Raw genomic sequence first — 20,224 nt, 5'->3', positions numbered from 1 at the left:
GAGAATTGCTACTCCAGCTTTCTTTTGGTTTCCATTTGCATGGAATATCTTTTTCCATCCCCTTACTTTCAGTCTGTATGTGTCTCTAGGTCTGAAGTGGGTCTCTTGTAGACAGCATATATATGGGTCTTGTTTTTGTATCCATTCAGCCAATCTGTGTCTTTTGGTGGGAGCATTTAGTCCATTTACATTTAAGGTAATTATCGATATGTATGTTCCTATTCCCATTTTCTAAATTGTTTTGGGTTCGTTATTATAGGACTTTTCCTTCTCTTGTGTTTTTGTCTAGAGAAGTTCCTTTAGCATTTGTTGTAAAGCTGGTTTGGTGGTGCTGAACTCTCTCAGCTTTTGCTTGTCTGTAAAGGTTTTAATTTCTCCATCAAATCTGAATGAGATCCTTGCTGGGTAGAGTAATCTTGGTTGCAGGTTTTTCTCCTTCATCACTTTCAGTATGTCCTGCCACTCCCTTCTGGCTTGTAGAGTTTCTGCTGAGAGATCAGCTGTTAACCTTATGGGGATTCCCTTGTGTGTTATTTGTTGTTTTTCCCTTGCTGCTTTTAATATGCTTTCTTTGTATTTAGTTTTTGACAGTTTGATTAATATGTGTCTTGGCATATTTCTCCTTGAATTTATCCTGTATGGGACTCTCTGTGCTTCCTGGACTTGATTAACTATTTCCTTTCCCATATTAGGGAAGTTTTCAACTATAATCTCTTCAAATATTTTCTCAGTTCCTTTCTTCTTCTTCTCTTCTTCTGGATCCCCTATAATTCGAATGTTGGTGCATTTAATGTTGTCCCAGAGGTCTCTGAGACTGTCCTCAGTTCTTTTCATTCTTTTTTCTTTATTCTGCTCTGCAGTAGTTATTTCCATTATTTTATCTTCCAGGTCACTTATCCGTTCTTCTGCCCCAGTTATTCTGCTATTGATCCCATCTAGAGTATTTTTCATTTCATTTACTGTGTTGTTCATCATTGTTTGTTTCCTCTTTAGTTCTTCTCGGTCCTTGTTAAACATTTCTTGTATTTTCTCTATTCTATTTCCAAGATTTTGGATCATCTTTACTATCATTATTCTGAATTCTTTTTCAGGTAGACTGCCTAGTTCCTCTTCATTTGTTAGGTCTGGTGGGTTTTTATCTTGCTCCTTCATCTGCTGTGTGTTTTTCTGTCTTTTCATTTTGCTTATCTTACTGTGTTTGGGGTTTCCTTTTTGCAGGCTGCAGGTTCGTAGTTCCTGTTGTTTTTGGTGTCTGTCCCCAGTGGCTAAGGTTGGTTCAGTGGGGTGTATAGGCTTCTTGTTGGAGGGGACTAGTGCCTGTGTTCTGGTGGATGGGGCTGGATCTTGTCTTTCTGGTAGGCATGTCCACATCTGGTGGTGTGTTTTGGGGTGTCTGTCGACTTATTATGATTTTGGGCAGCCTCTCTGCTAATAGGTGGGGTTGTGTTCCTGTCTTGCTAGTTGTTTGGCATAGGATGTCCAGCACTGTAGCTTGCTGGTCGTTGAGTGAAGCTGGATGCTGGTGTTGAGATGGAGATCTCTGGGAGATTTTCACCGTTTGATATTACGTGGAGCTGGGAGGTCTCTTGTGGACCAGTGTCCTGAAGTTGGCTCTCTCACCTCAGAGGCACAGCACTAACTCCTGGCTGCAGCACGAAGAGCCTTTCATCCACACGGCTCAGAAAAAGGGGAGAAAAAGTAGAAAGAAAGAATTAGTAGAAGTAGAAAGAAAGAAAGAAAGGAGGGAGGGAGGGAGGGAGCAAGGGAGGAAGGAGGGAAGGAAGAAAAAGAAAGAAAGGAGATAAAGTAAAATAAAATAAAAGTAAGATAAAATATAATAAAGTTGTTAAAATAAAAAAAATAATTATTAAGAGGAAAAAAACCCCAAAAAACAAAAAAAATGGATGGATAGAACCCTGGAACAAATGGTGGAAGCAAAGCTATACAGACAAAATCTCACACAGAACCATACACATACACACTCACAAAAAGAGGAAAAGAGGAAAAAATATATGTTGCTCTCTAAGTCCACCTCCTCAATTTGGGATGATTCGTTGTCTAAAGGAGGGAAGGACGGAAAAAAAGAACGAAGATAAAGTAAAATAAAATAAGGTTATTAAGATAAAAAGTAATTATTAAGAAAAAAATTAAAAAAAAGTCGGACGGATAGAACCCTCGGACAAATGGTGGAAGTAAAGCTATACAGACAAAATCTCACACAGAAGCATACACATACACACAAAAAAAGGAAAAGGGGAAAGAATAATAAATCTTGCTCTCAAAGTCAACCTCCTTAATTTGGGATGATTCGTTGTCTATTCATGTATTCCACAGATGCAGGGTTCCTCAAGTTGATTGTGGAGCTTTAATCCGCTGCTTCTGCGGCTGCTGGGAGAGATTTCCCTCTCTTCTTTGTTCTCACAGCTCCCAGGGGCTCAGCTTTGGATTTGGCCCCGCCAGTGCGTGTAGGTCGCCGGAGGGCGTCTGTTCTTTGCTCAGACAGGGTGGGGTTAAAGGAGCCGCTGATTCGGAGGCTCTGGCTCACTCAGGCCGGGGGTAGAGAGGGTCACGGAGTACAGGGTGAGCCTGCGGTGGCAGAAGCAGGCGTGACGTTGCACCAGCCTGAGGCGCGCCATGCGTTCTCCCGGGGGAGTTGTACCTGGATCCCGGGACCCTGGCAGTGGTGGGCTGCACAGGCTCCCCGGAAGTGGGGTGTGGAGAGTGACCTGTGTTCGCACACAGGCTTCTTGGTGGCGGCAGCAGCAGCCTTAGCGTCTCATGTCTGTCTCTGGGGTCCGCGCTTTTAGCCACGGCTCGCGCCAATCTCTGGAGCTCCTTTAAGCAGCGCTCTTAATCCCCTCTCTTCGTGCACCAGGAAATGAAGAGGGAAGAAAAAGTCTCTTGCATCTTCGGCAGGTCCAGACTTTTCCCCGGACTCCCTCCCGGCCAGCCGTGGCGCACTAACCCCCTGCAAGCTGTGTTCACGCCGCCAACCCCAGTCCTCTCCCTGCGCTCCGACTGAAGCCCTGCCTGCTCCGGCGGGGGAGCAGACAAGCCTCTCGGGCTGGTGAGTGCCAGTCGGCCCTGATCCTCTATGCGGGAATCTCTCCGCTTTGCCCTCCGCACCCCTGATGCTGTGCTGTCCTCCGCGGCTCTGAAGCTCCCCCTCCGCCTCCCGCAGTCTCCGCCCGCAAAGGGGCTTCCTAGTGTGTGGACACTTTTCCTCCTTCACGTCTCCCTCCCACTGGTGCAGGACCCGTCCCTATCCTTTTGTCTCTATTCTTTTTTCTTTTGCCCTACCCAGGTACATGGGGGGTTTCTTGCCTTTTGGGAGGTCTGAGGTCTTCTGCCAGCGTTCAGTAGGTGTTCTGTAGGAGTTGTTTCATGTGTAGATGTATTTCTGGTGTATCTGCGGAGAGCAAGGTGATCTCCGCGTCTTACTCTTCCGCCGTCTTCCTGGAAGTCGCCTCTATTATTTTTATTTTACTACTCATATTCTGTTTTTGGGTCTTATAATTCAATCTTTAGAAAAAAACAAACATATTTAACACTTACTTATCTATCAGTATATAATGCCCAAATAGTTTGAACTTTTTCAAGTACTGTCACCTTGTATATTTAAGTATTGAGTTGATATAATATGTTTATTAAATATTAATAATAGCATTAAGACAAAAGCAATTATTTTCTTACCTTAGGAAAGAAGTGTACTAACAAATTTGCATAGTGCCAAGAACGCTGTTCCCTAAATTCTTTGTATCAGTATGAAGAATGTTTAAGCACATTTTTGAATATAAAGTGAGGACTAGAGGAAGAAAAGACTAGTTACATTTTTAGAAGGTGGTTTCATTATAAGCTTATTTGAAATACTACAACTGTGTCTATTCAAATTAAAAAAAAAAAAAAAAACTTCCAAACTAAGTTTTAGCTTTGCCTACTGTTTGGAATCATCCATGTCCCTGCTCTTCCTGTTCATTTGGCTCTTGGAGACATGCATGATCTCTTTTTCCATTTTTTTTGGTCTTCTAAATTGGTTTAAATAAGCGAGTCCTGTGTCACTAGGTCTCAAAATTAAGAAATATAGTTCAAATTCATTCAGATCTAATTTATTCAGAATTTGTGATGATGTAGGTTAAGAGAGACTTGAGTTTACTTTGCACAGATTCTGAAAAAATGGTTGCTGAGTAAATTGTTAGCCTTAATGGCATTGCAAAGAGAGTCATATTTCCAGGATAGGACACGGAAGTTAAGAAACTGTCTCAAAGTCATGTTGTAATTAATGGTAGAGACAGGACTACAGCTCAGGACTCCTAATTCCCATCCAGAGGCAACTTATGAGAAGAAACTCTTTTCAGGCAGTTTAGAAATTCCACTTGTATATTGAACTTTAAGAAATCTTACAGTTTTTCAGATTCATCTGCACTTTACTGTGTGTGCATGCTCTCTCCACCCACTCCTATATAACAAGATGTGACTATCTCACCCAATTTGGAGATACAAATTTCTAACTAAATGAAGTTTGGGAGTAATTGAGAGAGTGAGAAGACCTTTAAAGAACTGTAGTATCATTGTTAAGCAACTCAAAATTAAATTTAGTCATGGGGTAAACTGATATGAGGAATGTGTCTAGTGCTGTCTGAGGAAATGGAAAAAGAAGAAAAGGGTTTATGTAAAGGATAAATAAGAGGCTATGGAAGTGTTCACCTCTTTGGACATAAACTGGCCCACAGGATGTTAAAAGAAATCAGTTTAACTCCAAGTTTGTGTACGTGGTAGGGAACTGGTTGGTTATCCAATATGGACTTTAAAGGAACAAACAAGAAAGGAAACGATTTATGTCTGTCTTTTGAGCAACACAGAGGAAATGATTGGCGATGTAGACATAAGGGACTACTTAGTGGAGTGATAGCCATCATAATTCAGTTAGATTGTAATTGGGAATCAAGTGAGACCCAGAAAAGTAAAACTTCAGATGATGATTACCAAATTAAAGCAGAGAAAACAGTACAAAGAAATGCAATACTTAGATATAAAGTCAAGGAAGAAGGCTTGGGAGGACAAAATGGAAAGTACAAAAAGAAATGGCCACCAAAAATATTCGTTACTTTTGTTTTTCAAATTTTAAAGTGACTAAGTCACATGTTATAATCCAGGGAAAGAAAAGGAAAACGTGTGAGTAATAAAATATAAAATGCAGGTGAGGACCAAGAAAGATTACAGAATGAGGCTAAAACAGTATAAAATGATAATAAAGGCTACACCAGCAAAAGTAAATATCATTGCACACAAAGCTAACATAAATAAAGTAAAACTTTTTTTAGGATTCTAACATATAAAATTTCAGAGATAATTTCAACTAGCCCTAGAAAAATGGCAAGGAAAAACCATGGGTAGAAGAGGTAGCTACAACTTATATGAGGTACTTAGAATAGTCAAATTCATAGAGTCAGAAAGTACATTGGTAGATGCCAGGGGCTGGGGGGTGGCAGAGGAATGGGGAGTTAGTGTTTGATGGGAAAAGAGTTTGTTTAGGAAGGTGAAAAATTCGGGAGATGGATGATGGTGAGAGTTGCACAACAATGTGAATATACTTAGTGCCACTGAACTGTACAGTTAAATATGGTTAAAATAGTATGTTTTATATTATGTGACTTTTACCACAATAAAAAAACATTAAAAAAAGAGAAGTGGTAGGTACATTGTTAAAATAGGAAAAGAATTTTTAAGTTGAATTAACAGCAAATATAGCTTAACCTGCCCTCTTAGCTTTGAGGATACAAGTAGTTATTCTACCTAGGGGTAGGATAAAGACCAGGGTTTATTTGAGCTTTATGGAGATTCTGTGTAGAGCATCACATTTAAATTAACCTGTTACTGAGCTGGAGGACTGTGCAACACTTGGCACAAGGAAGTGGTGCTTTCCTTTGGCAGAACTGACATAGTGGAGAAAGTGCTGGCTTTGGAGTCAGTAGACAGGGTCCAGGAGTCCAGGTCTGCCACTTAGAAATGGTATGAATTTAGACAAATCATATTAATTATGGGGTTTAGTTTCTTCAAGGTTTTTAGTTAGATAAGACCATTTCTCCATTCCTTTTAAATTGAAGTTGATGGAAAAATAACATATAAAAATAAAACACAAACTACCCTTTCTCCTGTTCCTGGATCTGTACAACAGAAGTCAGGGGCTTAGCAAAGGGAAGTCTCCTAATTTCTCTTTTTTTCCTTTGACCTCTGATCCTAGTATTGACTCCAAGGCTAAATGCCAGGCGGAGAATTTCATGACAATTTGAAGGAATATTTTGTGAGATTCTGAGAGTCTTGCAATTCTGTTGAATCCTTCCTTAGAGATACGGCTGGGAAGCTTTGATACCAATGTGATTTATGCACAATAATTATATTCACTCATTCATTCAGCAGAGGTCTTTTTAGAGCCTACCATATGCTAGGTGTGTGCTAGAGTGTATGGATACCAAGTAATAAAGCATCACTCTTGCTCCTGAAGAACTCATTATAATGAATTGAATATCATGTACTGCATTAGAGGAAATAAATATGATATTGTTGAACAGCAACTTGGATGTTTTTATGAAGGACACTAAAAAATTAGTTACTTGACATCAGCGTACTTGTTTTTCAATAACTACCACTTGCTGCATCTTTATGAATGTAATATGGCTTTTCATCAACTTTAAGATATCATTAGTTATTAGACACATCACCAGTGTAACAACTACTTTGTGGGGTAAAGAAGAAACTGCCACATTTATATACACATTGATTTTCAGACATGTCAGTTTCTGAACTCTTAAAATATGAAAGAAATCTGATTTATAATTCAAAAAATAGAATGGGCCAACAAGTAATAAAATAGTTAACTCCTGTTTACTGTTTTGGAGATGAATAGGGCCCCAGATGATAAAAAAAATAGCAAATTATCCTAAACCAGAAATAATAAATAATGCATTCCTCCACCTACAGTAGTGTAAAAGGGTATTTGACAATCATGACATATGCAGCCTTCCAAACAAATTACAAAACATTTGCAGAGATCTCATTTGTGAGGAGCTAGAAAGCAATGCAGCTTCCCCATGTCCACCTGTATAATTTATCATGGATACACATTCCCCACTGAATAGGCCAAAAGGTTATTGAACAGGCCAAGCTGAATTATCCCCCTTTCTACTCTAAATGAGAACTCAGATTTCTGAGAGTAGAAAGGGGAAGTATGGTGGGAGAAGATAGAACAAATATTGTTTCTTTTTAGTGTATTATCTACACATTAAAGATAATCGCAAGTCATAGGTGTAAGTAATTGAACTGAAGATGGTGGCAAGCTGCATAAGCAGCTGCAACTGTAAACAAGTCAGGGAAGTACATTTCCAAGCTGTTGCTTTGGAAATATTCACATCACTCCATGTACAGGTTGGTTAGATGTGTTTGTTTTTTGTTTTTGTGTGTGTGTTTTACATAAATCACGTTTCTTGCTCCTCTAAGAATATAGCACGCATGCAATTACACATATTTACCTATCATGGGACTAAAGTGCATGCTCATACAATTTTTAAAACATGATAATTTCTTTTTTTTTTTTGCGGTACGTGGGCCTCTCACTGTGGTGGCCTCTCCCGTTGCGGAGCACAGGCTCCGGACACGCAGGCCCAGCGGCCATGGCCCGCTGGCCCAGCCGCTCCCCGGCATGTGGGATACCCCCAGACCGGGGCACGAACCCGTGTCCCCCGCATCGGCAGGCAGACTCCCAATCACTGCGCCACCAGGGAAGCCCAAAACATGATAATTTCTTGAAAAACTAGGTTTCAAGTGATAGGTGCAGTAAGCTTTGGGCCAAGTAGATGTAGAGATGGATCTTGGGTGCCAAACCTGATTTGGATAGCAAATTGTCTAGAGAAATTGCTGCCAAAAATATTTGTAGTAGGTCAGAATTTCTTCCTGTATAAACTTAAGGAAAAATTTTCTATATCAGGTATACTGTGTGCCGTATGACTAAAATCATCTTGAAATAAGCCAACAAACTATTTGTTTTAAAATATGTACATACTTAACATATTTTAACTTAATCAAAAGCCTGTGGGCTAGAATTATACTGTTTCTGATTCTGTAGGATTTTTCTTGTATAAATCATTCACCCATTCATTCAGCTAAAATTTGTGAAACATGGCAGGAAATAGGTGAGTAAAAATAATAAAGTATTATAATGGGCGCTCTTATTTATTATAAGCACATTAGTGCAAAGGGCTCTCCTGACTCAGCGTAGGGGAAGAGGTGCAGGGCAAGCTCCACAGAGGGTTGAGAACCATATAGCTTGATCTGGCAGTGCATGATCAGATTAGAATGTGAAATTCTTTCAGGGAGGGTGTAGCTTCAGCAGATTCTCAAAGCAGCTAGCTGGTCCATGAACTGTTTGTTACAAGTCCCCAAAAAGATGAGCCTGCACCAGCATTCAGAGCAATGCTTTGCTTCCTTCATTGAGCAAGAATGGCTACTCAAAAAAAGCCAGCTGAACTAAGCAGTATATTTAGTGACTTTCTGGTGCAAGCTCCTTATCTCCTTGTGGACAAGAAACAATTTGCAGACTGTCACCAGACTGGTGGCCACAATTTGAGTACCATTTGAATAAGAAATACACTGGAAAATGGAAAGACTGGCTTCAGGGATTTAAATGGGAGGTCATTAAATAGACTAAACTGAATTGGTGGGGTAGTATCAGGAGGAATGGGAAGAATGGAACTAATTCCTGAAATATTTAGGGGACAAATATACAGAACTTGGGGAATAATTGGAAAAGGGGTTGAAGGTAAGCTAGATAATGGTTGAGTATTTCAAAATTTCTGGCGTAGGCAACTGGTATTCATCAACATGGGTATACATGAAAACAATTTGGTGGCAAGATGATGGGTTCAGTTCTAAACATGCTGTGTATGAGATAAATGACTGTGGAAAACCTGGTAGATATCTGGAAATACGCATCAAGATCTCAAGCAAAAGGTCTTGAAAGATAGATTTAAAAGCCAATTAATAGTATCAATAGTAAGTGAAGTCTTAGTTGTATATGAGATTACCCAGGGAGAATAAATAAAGTCAAAAGAGAAAAGAAGCCAGGATTGTATTTGGGGGACAACACTGATGGGTAGTCTGAAGAGGAAGAATCTTCAAGGACCAAGAAGAAGGAATGAAAAAGGTTAGAGAAAAATTAGGAGAGTGTTATTGGAGCCAGTGCTAGAAAGAGTTTCAAGAAGGAGAGAGCAACACAGTCAGACTCTTCAGGTAATGATTGCAAAGGTCATTGGATTTGAGAATTGTTCACTTATTCAACAGATATTTACTGAGTACCCATTTGGAATGTGCTAGATGCTAGAGATTCAATAATGAAGAACAAAAAATGGATCTATTCTTTCATGGAGTTTATAATCTTGTGGGGGAGAGAGACATTAATCAAAGAACTACTAAAATAAGTGTAAAATCATGACTCATACCTTAAAATTTTTTTAATAGTTTATTTGAGCAAAAATTGATTTGAATTGGGCAGCATGAAACCAGAAGTGGTTAGGAGCACTCCACCAACAGGAGCTGTGAAAGAGGATTTTATAGAGAATAGGAAGAGGCAAAGTAAGGCAATTATTGATTGGTTAAAGCTTAAAGTCAGGTTGGCTGTTTGCCCTTAGTGTTATGATTTCATAACCTTGAGGCATTTACAGGCTTAGAATTTGTTTTGCTTACGTAGGCTGTCATGACATTAGAGCCACATCAGTCTAATGACCTCCTGGTTGAATTAATTTAACAGTTCCTCCCTTTTGGTCATCCTCTCATATGTGAGAGATTGGCCAAAAATTTGGTATTAGTGTCAGTCTCAGTCACCATCAGAGTTAAGTTGCTCGTCTCATTGTGAAACTCATAGGTTATGATGTCAGATCCCTGGAAGAATTATTTTTGCTGTTCATTTTGTTGCTCGCTTTGTTTCTGTTTCTCCAAGTACAGTGAGACCATCTGATGTACTGCTGATGGCTGTGACATTTAAGACCACTGAGAAAACACAGTGCATCAGGGAGACTACAATGATAACTGTTAGGAAGATAATACCAAAAGGCTGAAGTATACTTCTTAGCCAGGACCGCTGTGAACCAAACCAGTTGGTATCGAATAAATCAAAGAATGTACCCGAAGGGGCATCAGCCTGTTTTAGCCAGGTAGCTTGTTTGTTGATTTCTTGTATTTGCTGCAATACCAGAAATGTTGATCCAGGTACAGCAGGAGGTATTGCTATAGCACAGACTCCTTCTTTTTCAGCCAATAAGTAATCTAAAGCAATTCTATTATCTAAAACCACCTTTGTAAGAAAATGACCACCTTTGTTGTGTAGCTATAGCCTAAGCAGTAGATTCAGCTATAGTTGCCAGTGTTAAGGAACATTTTCTTTCCGTGTATTAACAGAGAGAAAAGGCATAAAGGATAAAGGTTTCATACTGGAGATGAAGATCTTGATCTGCGATCTTGAGACAGCTGTCTACCACAAGATGCCATCTGATTTTGGGGAGGAACTTCCCCAATCAGTTTTAATTTTAGATCTTCAGCTGGTGTGCAATTCCAGGAGTCTGAATGAGCCTTTTGTAGTTGGGGGATGTGGACCCAAAGTTCAAGTCTGAGTAGTGAAGAAGACTTGGTATGGTTCCTTCCAAGGGAGTTCAAGGGAAGTCTTTGTTCTTAGTGATTCCAAATCAGAAGGGTGGGAGAAAATTGGAAATGTTAGTTTGGAGAGTTTTTGCCAGATATATGAGGAAACCAGAAGAATTCAGGATCCAGTTTGGTTTACAGTTATGTAATAAAACCTCAAAGACAATGAACAGGACAAAAGATATGTTGTGTTATAATTTTATACTGAACATAATTTTTTCCTCTGTAATCACCCACATTGTCTTTTTTTTTTTTTTTAATTGGAGTATAATTGCTTCACAATGTTGTGTTAGTTTCCACTGCACAGTGAAATGAATCAGCCATACGCATACACATATCACCTCCCTCTTGGACCTCCCTCCCCCCACCATCCCACCCAACTAGGTCATCTCAGAGCACGGAGCTGAGCTCCCTGTGCTGTACAGCAGGTTCCCACTAGCTATCTATTTTACACATGGTGGTGTATTTATGTCAAACCTAATCTCTCAGTTCATCCCACTCTCCCCTTCTACCCCCCACCCCCTGTGTCCACACGTACATTCTCTACATCTGCCTTTCTATTCCTGCCTTGCAAATAGGTTCATCTGTACCATTTTTCTAGATTCCACATATACGTGTTAATATATGATATTTGTTTTTCTCTTTCTGACTTATTTCACTCTGTATGACAGACTCTAGGTCCATCTACATCTGTACAAATGACCCATTTTCATTTCTTTTTATGGCTGAGTAATATTCCATTATATATATGTACCACATCTTCTTTATCCATTCATCTGTTGATGGACATTTAGGTTGTTTCCATGTCCTGGCTATTGTAAATAGTGCTGCAATGGACACTGGAATACATGTGTCTTTTTTAATTATGTTTTTCTCAGGGTATATGCCCAGCAGTGGGATTGCTGGCTCATATGGTAGGTCTGTTTTTAGTTTTTTAAGGAAGGAAACCATAAACAAGATGAAAAGACAACCCACAGAATGGGAGACAATATTTGCAAATGAAGCAACAGACAAAGGATTAATCTCCAAAATATACAAACAGCTCATGCAGCTCAATATCAAAAAAGTAAACAACCCTCATTGTCTTTCAAAGATAATCACAGTGGGTCTAATTTCTTTGCAAAATAAGTCTAGTCTCTTTAAGTGGCCTGATTATTTACATAAGTATCCAAGAATAGTGATTGATCATACAGGGTTTTTAAAAACCTGCTTTGCTGGAACTTTTCATAAGGAATCTTTAAGTTGGACTTTTAAAAGCCTTCCTAGGCTAAGAAACCAAGCCAAGAACTCACCATCAGACTTCACCTGGAATACCTATAATTTTGGGGGTGAATTCCTCTCTTCTTGAGGTCTCCTAGGATGTCCTGAGGTTCCTGGGCCTGCCAGGAAATGACCTTTCTTACTTACTTAGTAAGGCTGCTAGGAACCCTGAAATTGAGGTACAAGGCTGGTTTTTCCAAGGAGCTTTTATTGGCTCTATAAAGTCAACTTTACTTCCTTAAAACTGTCTAGTCATATCTGATTTTATGCATAATTTCAAATATGACAGTCAAAGCCTCGGTAATATAACCAGTGTTTCCAACTGTGTCCTATTATAAGGAGAAGAGATTCTTACTGAACTTATAAAATTGCTATATTGTCATGAAAATAAGAATACTCAATAAGTTTCTGAATTCTGGAGGGATCAAGTAGGGAGAAAATGTATGTTTCAGTTCTGTTTAGAGATATATTTTATAAAATTAGTGTAAGTCATAGATAGTTTAAGAGAAAAAGTTTTCCTTAAATCTGGAAAAATAAAACATTAAGGAACCAACAGTGTTTCAGAGAAAAAATTGTAAAAAAAAAATTATAATTATCATCATTCATTTATTCAATCCCATATTATTAATTCTTGTTCTGCTTGAATCCAGTTTTCCCATTAGTTCTGGGAGTTCTTACCCAGTTCAGTTTTATGATATTAAACTTATCAGAAGCCTATATTCTAGAGTACTTGTCACAGTCCTTTCCATGAATCTCTCTAAAGATGAATCACCTTTGCAAAAGCATCAGAGTAAAACAATAACTGTCTGTAAATGACAAAAAGACTTTAAAAAAGTGGCCATAGTGGAAAATCTGATGAGAATTCATTGATAAGGAAATGTAGTTATTTCTATGACATACAATAATTTAGGATAATAATTGGACAAGGGGAGTATTGACAAATTTTGAGAAACTTTATAAACAATTTCTGGAATACAGAAAGTCCCCTACATATGAACCTTCAAGTTGCAAACTTTCAAAGACGTGAACGTGCATTCACATGCCCAATACGTAAGTTAGTTCACGTGTCTGGCGTACGTTGTCATGTGCGTGCATCCTCTACAAGTGGTTGTGCTTTTGTGTACTTTATTGTACAGTACTGTATAGAGTACAGTAGTACAGTATCTTTATTTCAAGCCCAGGATCTCCAGAAGCAAGCGTAAAAGCAGTGGTGATGTAGCTGGTACTGCTAAGAAGCACCAAGCAATAATGATGAAGACAAAAGTGAAAAAAATTGAGAGAGTGGAGTGAGGCAAAAAGACGGTAAATGTCGCTCATTCTTATAACATGAATCATTCAACCATCAGCATGATTCTAAAGAAAAAGGACAAGATCATGGAACATGTGAAGTCTGCTGTGCTGATGATGTGGACAGTAGTATCGAAGAAGCATGGAAAAGTGATGGAGGAGATGGAGAAACTTCTCAGTGTGTGGATACAGGATCAGCATCAGCTTTGAGTCCCTCTCAGCTTAATGCTGATTCAAGAGAAAGTTAAAAGCCTTTATGAAGACTTGAAGAAGAAACATGGTGAAGAATCAGAGGATGCATTTTTTTTTTTTTTTTTGTGGTATGCGGGCCTCTCACTGTTGTGGCCTCTCCCGTTGCGGAGCACAGGCTCTGGACGCGCAGGCTCAGCGGCCATGGCTCACGGGCCCAGCCGCTCCGTGGCACGTGGGATCTTCCTGGACTGGGGCATGAACCCGTGTCCCTTGCATCGGCAGGCGGACTCTCAACCCCTGTGCCACCAGGGAAGCCCTATTTTGAGTTTTTAAAAAATTATCAAAATGCTGTTGTATTTTGTATATTTCTGTTTCTTGAATTTTTTTGCTCAGCCACTCAACATTATATTTTTCAACTCTATACATGTAGACTTAGTTTGCTTCTTTTCTTGGTGTATTATAGTCTATTTTGTGCATTATAGTCTATTTTATTTCAGTTTTTTTTTTAAAGATGGAACTTTAGGTTGTTCTCAAGACTTTGATATCATAAATGATGATGTAGTAAACACTATTGTATGTGTTCATTGAATTATAGAGTATGCACTCAGTTTCATAAGATGTTGTTGAGTTACTCTGTAGAATGCCTGGGAAGGAGATAGGGATCCAGCTGTGCGGGAGGATCCCTATTTCCTATATGCTCTCCAAAATTTGATTCTGATACTTTGATTTGGGGCATTTAGTTTCTTTGATTTGTGGTGATATTATAATGGTGAATATCATGGAAGTAAATGACTAGATCTATATAGCGAAATTTAAGGAAAAAAGGAATATATGTGTGATTCATTCCCAAGTATTTTAAAACAAAATTATTAAATTCTGGCCAATTTTCCATGGTAACCTACATCTCTTTTTTTAAAAAAAAATTTTATTGAAAAAATTTTTTTATTGGAGTATAGTTGTTTTACAATGTTGTGTTATTTTTAGATGTACAGCAAAGTGAATCAGCTATACATATACATATATCCACTATTTTTCTTTTTAGATTCTTTTCCATATTGGCCACTACAGAGTATTGAGTGGAGTTCCCTGTGCTATACAGCATGTTCTTATTAGTTATCTATTTTATATATAGTAGTGTGTATATGTCAGTCCCAATCTCCCTATTTATCCTCCCCCACCCGCCCTTATCCCCTGGTAACCATAAGTTTGTTTTCTACATCCGTGCCTCTACTTCTGTTTTCTAAATAAGTTCATTTGTACCCCCCTTTTTTTTAGATTCCACATACGTGATATCATATGATCTTTGTCTTTCTGTGTCTGACTTACTTCACTCAGTATGACAATCTCTAGGTCCATCCATGTTGCTGCAAATGGCATTCTTTCTTTTTTATTGCTGAGTAATATTTCCTTATATGCTCTCCAGAATTTGATTCTGATGTTTTGATTTGGGGCATTAATTTCTTTGATTTATGGTGATATTATAATGGTGAACATCATGGAAATAAATGATTAAATCTATATAGTTAAATTTAAGGAAAAAAGGAATATACATGTAATTAATTCCCAAGTATTTTATAACAAAATTATTAAATTCTGGCCAATTTTCCATGGTAACCTACATCTCTTTTTGCTTGGATTACTGTTCCCCCTTATTTAGTTTATGTGCTTAAAGAATCTAAGAACTATATAAAAATATTTATAGAGAAATTAATAAAAAACCTATTCTTTAGAACCTAAATAAAATGAGCAATTACAAGTTAATAGTAGAGTTTATCAAACTCTAAGAGTTATATTAAACTCTTAGTGAAAAGCTGCTCTTAGGAACTGTTTCCCAATTGCCTTTCTTTCAAGATTTTGAGTTGGCTGAGAAAACTTCTTGATATTTCTGAGAGCACTTTGAAGTGACAATAAACGTGTCACACAGTTCACAGAAGTTTCAGAGCTAAGAAAAATGAATAGGTAGATTATATTCTTTGTGTGTCTTATATTTGTGTATCTTATATTTATTTTGAAGTAATACAAAATATTTAGTTGGTAATTGTATTGGCATTCATATAATTCTATAACTCCATCTCCCTCTCTTCCCAAATATGGATGGACATATTTCAGATCAAAGTACTTCAGTCCTGCTTAAATTCCACATTATATATCAGAAGGTTATTGCAGTTTACCGGGTCAAATTCAGGTTTCCACTACAAACAAAATTTTTTCCTTTTCCATTATGGTTTATTACAGTCTGGTATGGTGGTATGCCTGTAGTCCCAGCTACTCAGGAGGCTGAGGCAGGAGGATTGCTTGAGCCCAGTAGTTCTGGCTGTAGTGCACTATGCCCATTGGGCATAAGTTCAGCATCATTATGGTGACCTCCAAGGAGCAGGGGACCACCAGGATGCCTAAGGAGGGGTGAACCAGCTCAGATCAGAAATGGGGCAGGTCAGAACTCCTGTGCTGATCCATTATGGTTTATTACAGGATATTAAATATAGTTCCCTGTGTTATACAGTAGGACCTTGTTGTTTACCTATTTTATATATAGTAGTTTGCATCTGCTAATCCCAAACTCCTAATTTATCTCTCCCCCTTCCCCCTTGGTAACTGTAAGTTTATTTTCTGTGTTTGTGAGTCTGTTCTGTTTGTAACTAAGTTCCATTTGTGTCATATTTTAGATTCCACATATAACTGAGATCATGTGGTGTTTGTCATTTTCTTTCTGACTTCCCTCAATTAGTATGATATTCTCTGTGTCCATCCATGTTGCTGCAAATAGCATTATTTCATTCTTTTTTATGGCTGAGTAGTATTCCACTGTGTATATATACCACATCTTCTTTATCCATTCATCTCTTGATGGACATTTAGGTTGCTTCCATGTCTTGGCTATCATAAATAGTGCTGCTATGAACAGTGGGGTGCACGTATCTTTTTTTTTTCGAAGATAAAAAATATATTTTAAAAGAACAACAGTTGGGGCTTCCCTGGTGGCGCAGTGGTTGAGAATCTGCCTGCCAATGCAGGGGACATGGGTTCGAGCCCTGGTCTGGGAAGATCCCACATGCCGCGGAGCAGCTAGGCCCGTGAGCCACAACTACTGAGCCTGCGCGTCTGGTGACTGTGCTCCGTAAAAAGAGAGACCACGATAGTGAGAGGCCCGCGCACCGCAATGAAGAGTGGCCCCCGCTTGCCACAACTAGAGAAAGCCCTCGCACAGAAACAAAAGACGCAACACAGCAAAAATAAATAAAACATTAATTAAAAGAACAACAGTCAAGGTGGTACAAATAAAGCAAAGACTAAGATGGTCATTAAACCTAATTATTCCAGGAAATATCTTAAAAATTGAGCAAATATTTCAATTATCAAAGAAAAGTTGTCAGAGTGAATTTTCTTTTTAGGGTGCATGTATCTTTTTGAATTATAATTTTCTCCAGATATATGCCTAGGAATGGGATTGCTGGATCATATGGCAATTCTATTTTTAGTTTTTTAAGGAATCTCCATACTGTTCTCCATAGTAGCTGCACCAATTTACATTCCTGCCAACAGTGTAGGAGCATTCCCTTTTCTCCAGCTTTTGTTATTTGTAGACTTTTTAATCTCATGGCTATTCTGGCCGGTGTGAGGTGGTACCTCATCAAACAGAATTTTAAAGAACTCTTCAGAAAGAAAATTTAGTCTTCAAGTGATTATTAAAAATTGCCAAACAAGCACATAAAACTCATAGAGACAGCTCTAAATAACTCAAAAGACTGTGGGTTGCTTGGCCACCAATCTTTCTTTACTAGAGGTTTGGGATACTATGATAGCCTAAGGACTTGATGCATATCTCAGCTTTTTTTTTCTTCTTCTGACTTTTTTGGTCTTGATTCTTACTTTTTATCCCATTAGTTGACTGAGGAAATAATTATCTTTTAGGTTCTTTTAATGTCTAAGAAACAGAGACATTCTCAGATTACCTTACTTAATGGGGTTTATTGTCATGATACCCTGGGAAACAAGGATGCAAGAAACAATTTTAACCACCAAACATTCAGGCCTCAAGGAGACCACAATATACTTTAGGATACAGTTCTTAGTAGCTGTGTCACCCTGAGGCTCAGAAACCCCAGAAACCTATTGCTCCGTATTCTACACATCACCATTAAGTTGACATTACTTGCTATTTCTGCATCTACTACTCCTGACACTTCTCCCTGCCACCCTCTTTGTAAACACTAAGTTCAAACCTCCCCCCCAAATGGTGATATAGTTAATCACCATCTACTTCCTAGCCCCCACAGTGGGCTGAGTTCTCACGGAGATTACCTCCCAGTCCGTTAACCAGCCTTTAAATGGCACCCTTTGGGTCAGCTGCTCATTCTTTGTCCAGACATTGAGACCAAGGTATCAGGATACCTTATTTGTGAGTATGTGGACATGGAAGAACTTGAAGATTTCCTGAGGTCGTCAATATAATTAGAAGTACCTTACTCGACCAGACAAAAATGACGTCTATTTTGTTAAACATATAGGAGAGACTTATACACTACATCTGCAGGCATTTCCATATCTGAGATGACTATTCTAAGGGTTTCCTTCAAAGCTAGTATGACCAACTTGTCTTGGGTTTCTTGAGTGTTTCTGGGTTTGAGCACTGAAAGTTCCTCATCCTGAAATTGCTCTGTCCCAGGCAAACTGGGAGCTTGGTCACCTGAAAGTCAAGTCCTTTTCCTTTTCTTTTTCTTTAACCTTCCTCTCTCCCTCCCTTTCTCCCTTCCTTCCTTCCTTCCTTCATTCCTTCCTTCCACAAATATTTATTGAGTGCATGTTATGTCAATATCTATGCTGGGTGGTGCAGAAATAGTGGTGAATGGAACAGATACATTTCATTTTCTTTTTGAATTTATAGTCTATGGTCGTAGTCAGAACCTGACACACAGAATGCTGTGTGAGGAAAGGCAAAGTGTAGGGTGTCTTGGGAGGAATAATGGGACCTGGGGTCATCTCCATTTGGTTTAGTGGGTACTGAGGAAACAACTGAGAACAAAACAGACAAGCTCTCCCTCTTGTGGACTGCATTCAAATCTGTGTATGTGTGAGTGTGTGGGTGGGGTGTTTGGGGAAGACAATCAACAGGTAAACAAAGTGAGTTTTCTGAGAAAATAGAACCAGATGATGAGATCGTGACTTGGCAAGAGGTCAGGTGGCAAGGAAATTCTCTTTTAGAAGGTGACATTTTGGCTGAGACTTGCATGACAAGAAGGAGGCAGCCATCCATAGTATGGGAATGGAAAGGAGGCTAGTGTCACTGGGGTTAGAGTAATGAGTGTTAGGAGATAAGGCCAAAGAAACAGGCAGAATCCATATCATTTAGGGTCTTGGGCTTTGTAGGCCATGGTAAGGAATTTTATTCTAGGGGTGATAGGGTAGGTTTTATGTAACCTGATCTCAATTCCAGGAATAGTTCCCTTCTTGAGTAAGAAGATTAAAGATTGAAGTAAGGTCCACTATAATATTTGAGCTAGAGGGATTAGGAGGTTGGTAGTGTCATTCAAGGTCACAGAGAATTTAAGAAGTGATAATTTATGGAGAAAGAAATTGTGTCATATTCAAAATGTGAAGTTTAAGAGAGGCAGTGAAGAATAAAAATTGCTGGCTAATAATTTTACTTTAAGACTGGTCTTTAAACTAATATTTGGAAGCCATTGTGCACTTGTACCTGGTGGTTGAAGAGACGTGATCATATTTGTTTCCCAGAGCAGACAGTACAGAAAGAGGAAATCAAAGAACCTAGTATCATGTGAGAAGACAAGTCCAATTTTACTGTGTCAAATGTTTATACTTTGTTTTTGAGACATTCATAATGGCAAAAATATCTTGAGCTAAGTAAATAAATGCCCAATAACAACAGTTCACTTACTAAAACAGATTTTCAACCCCTATATAGACTAACTATAAACAATCCTTGCCTTATGGAAGATGACTCGATTCTCAAACTTTTAAAGTAATGTTAATTGTCCATAGAAGCACACACTCCAGTTTTAACTTGGGCACTTACACAAAGTAGATGACTAGGTAGCATTTCAGAATGGGAAAGTTTTGGATGAGGCATTAAAGAAAACATGCAGACTATGAATTTTATGGGAACATTGTAGACAGAAAACATGAGTCTAGTCTGGGTTAATTTGCTGCTTTTCTTTGAGTAGCCTATTTTTGGTAAAACGTTAAGTCTCTTAGCAAGAAAAATAAAACAGTTGGCGATATCTTCCATTTCATGTGCCCATGAATCAGAAGGACCCAGCTGATGCTCAACTCATCCTTCAGAAGGAGACTGACAAGGAAACAAATGAAGGAGAAAAAGTGGTAAGGGAAGAAAGAGGAGGGGTCATGGAAGAGACAAAGAATACGGATCCAAGGGTATGCAAAACTCATCTAAGATAGTCTTTACATGTTACTTTGAGAAGTAGGGTAAAGATTAATGGACTAATTTTTGCCTGTATAAGCTAGGACAGTTGCAGAAAGGAATAAGAAGAAACCCTCACTTCCTGTGTTATGGTAACTGGTGTTCTGGGTCCAGTAAGGTGGATATGTTTTCCACTGTACAGATGAGATAGAGGGATGGTAGCATAACCTGTACAAAATTTCAGAGATAGTAAATATGAGAACCTGAATGAGTGCTACAGCAATCATGTGTTCCTAATTTTCCAGCAGGGTCTTGATTTCAGATTTCTGCTCAGTGTTACCCTTAGGACATTTATATTTGTGAAACCATGTGTGTCATCCTACTAGAAGCCATGTATTTTGGGTTCCCATCCAGCACTCT

This window comes from Lipotes vexillifer, unplaced genomic scaffold (genome assembly GCF_000442215.2).
Source record: "Lipotes vexillifer unplaced genomic scaffold, Lipotes_vexillifer_v1.1 scaffold1361, whole genome shotgun sequence".
In the NCBI taxonomy this organism is placed as follows: domain Eukaryota; kingdom Metazoa; phylum Chordata; class Mammalia; order Artiodactyla; family Lipotidae; genus Lipotes; species Lipotes vexillifer.
Note: the sequence above shows the minus strand (reverse complement) of the source record.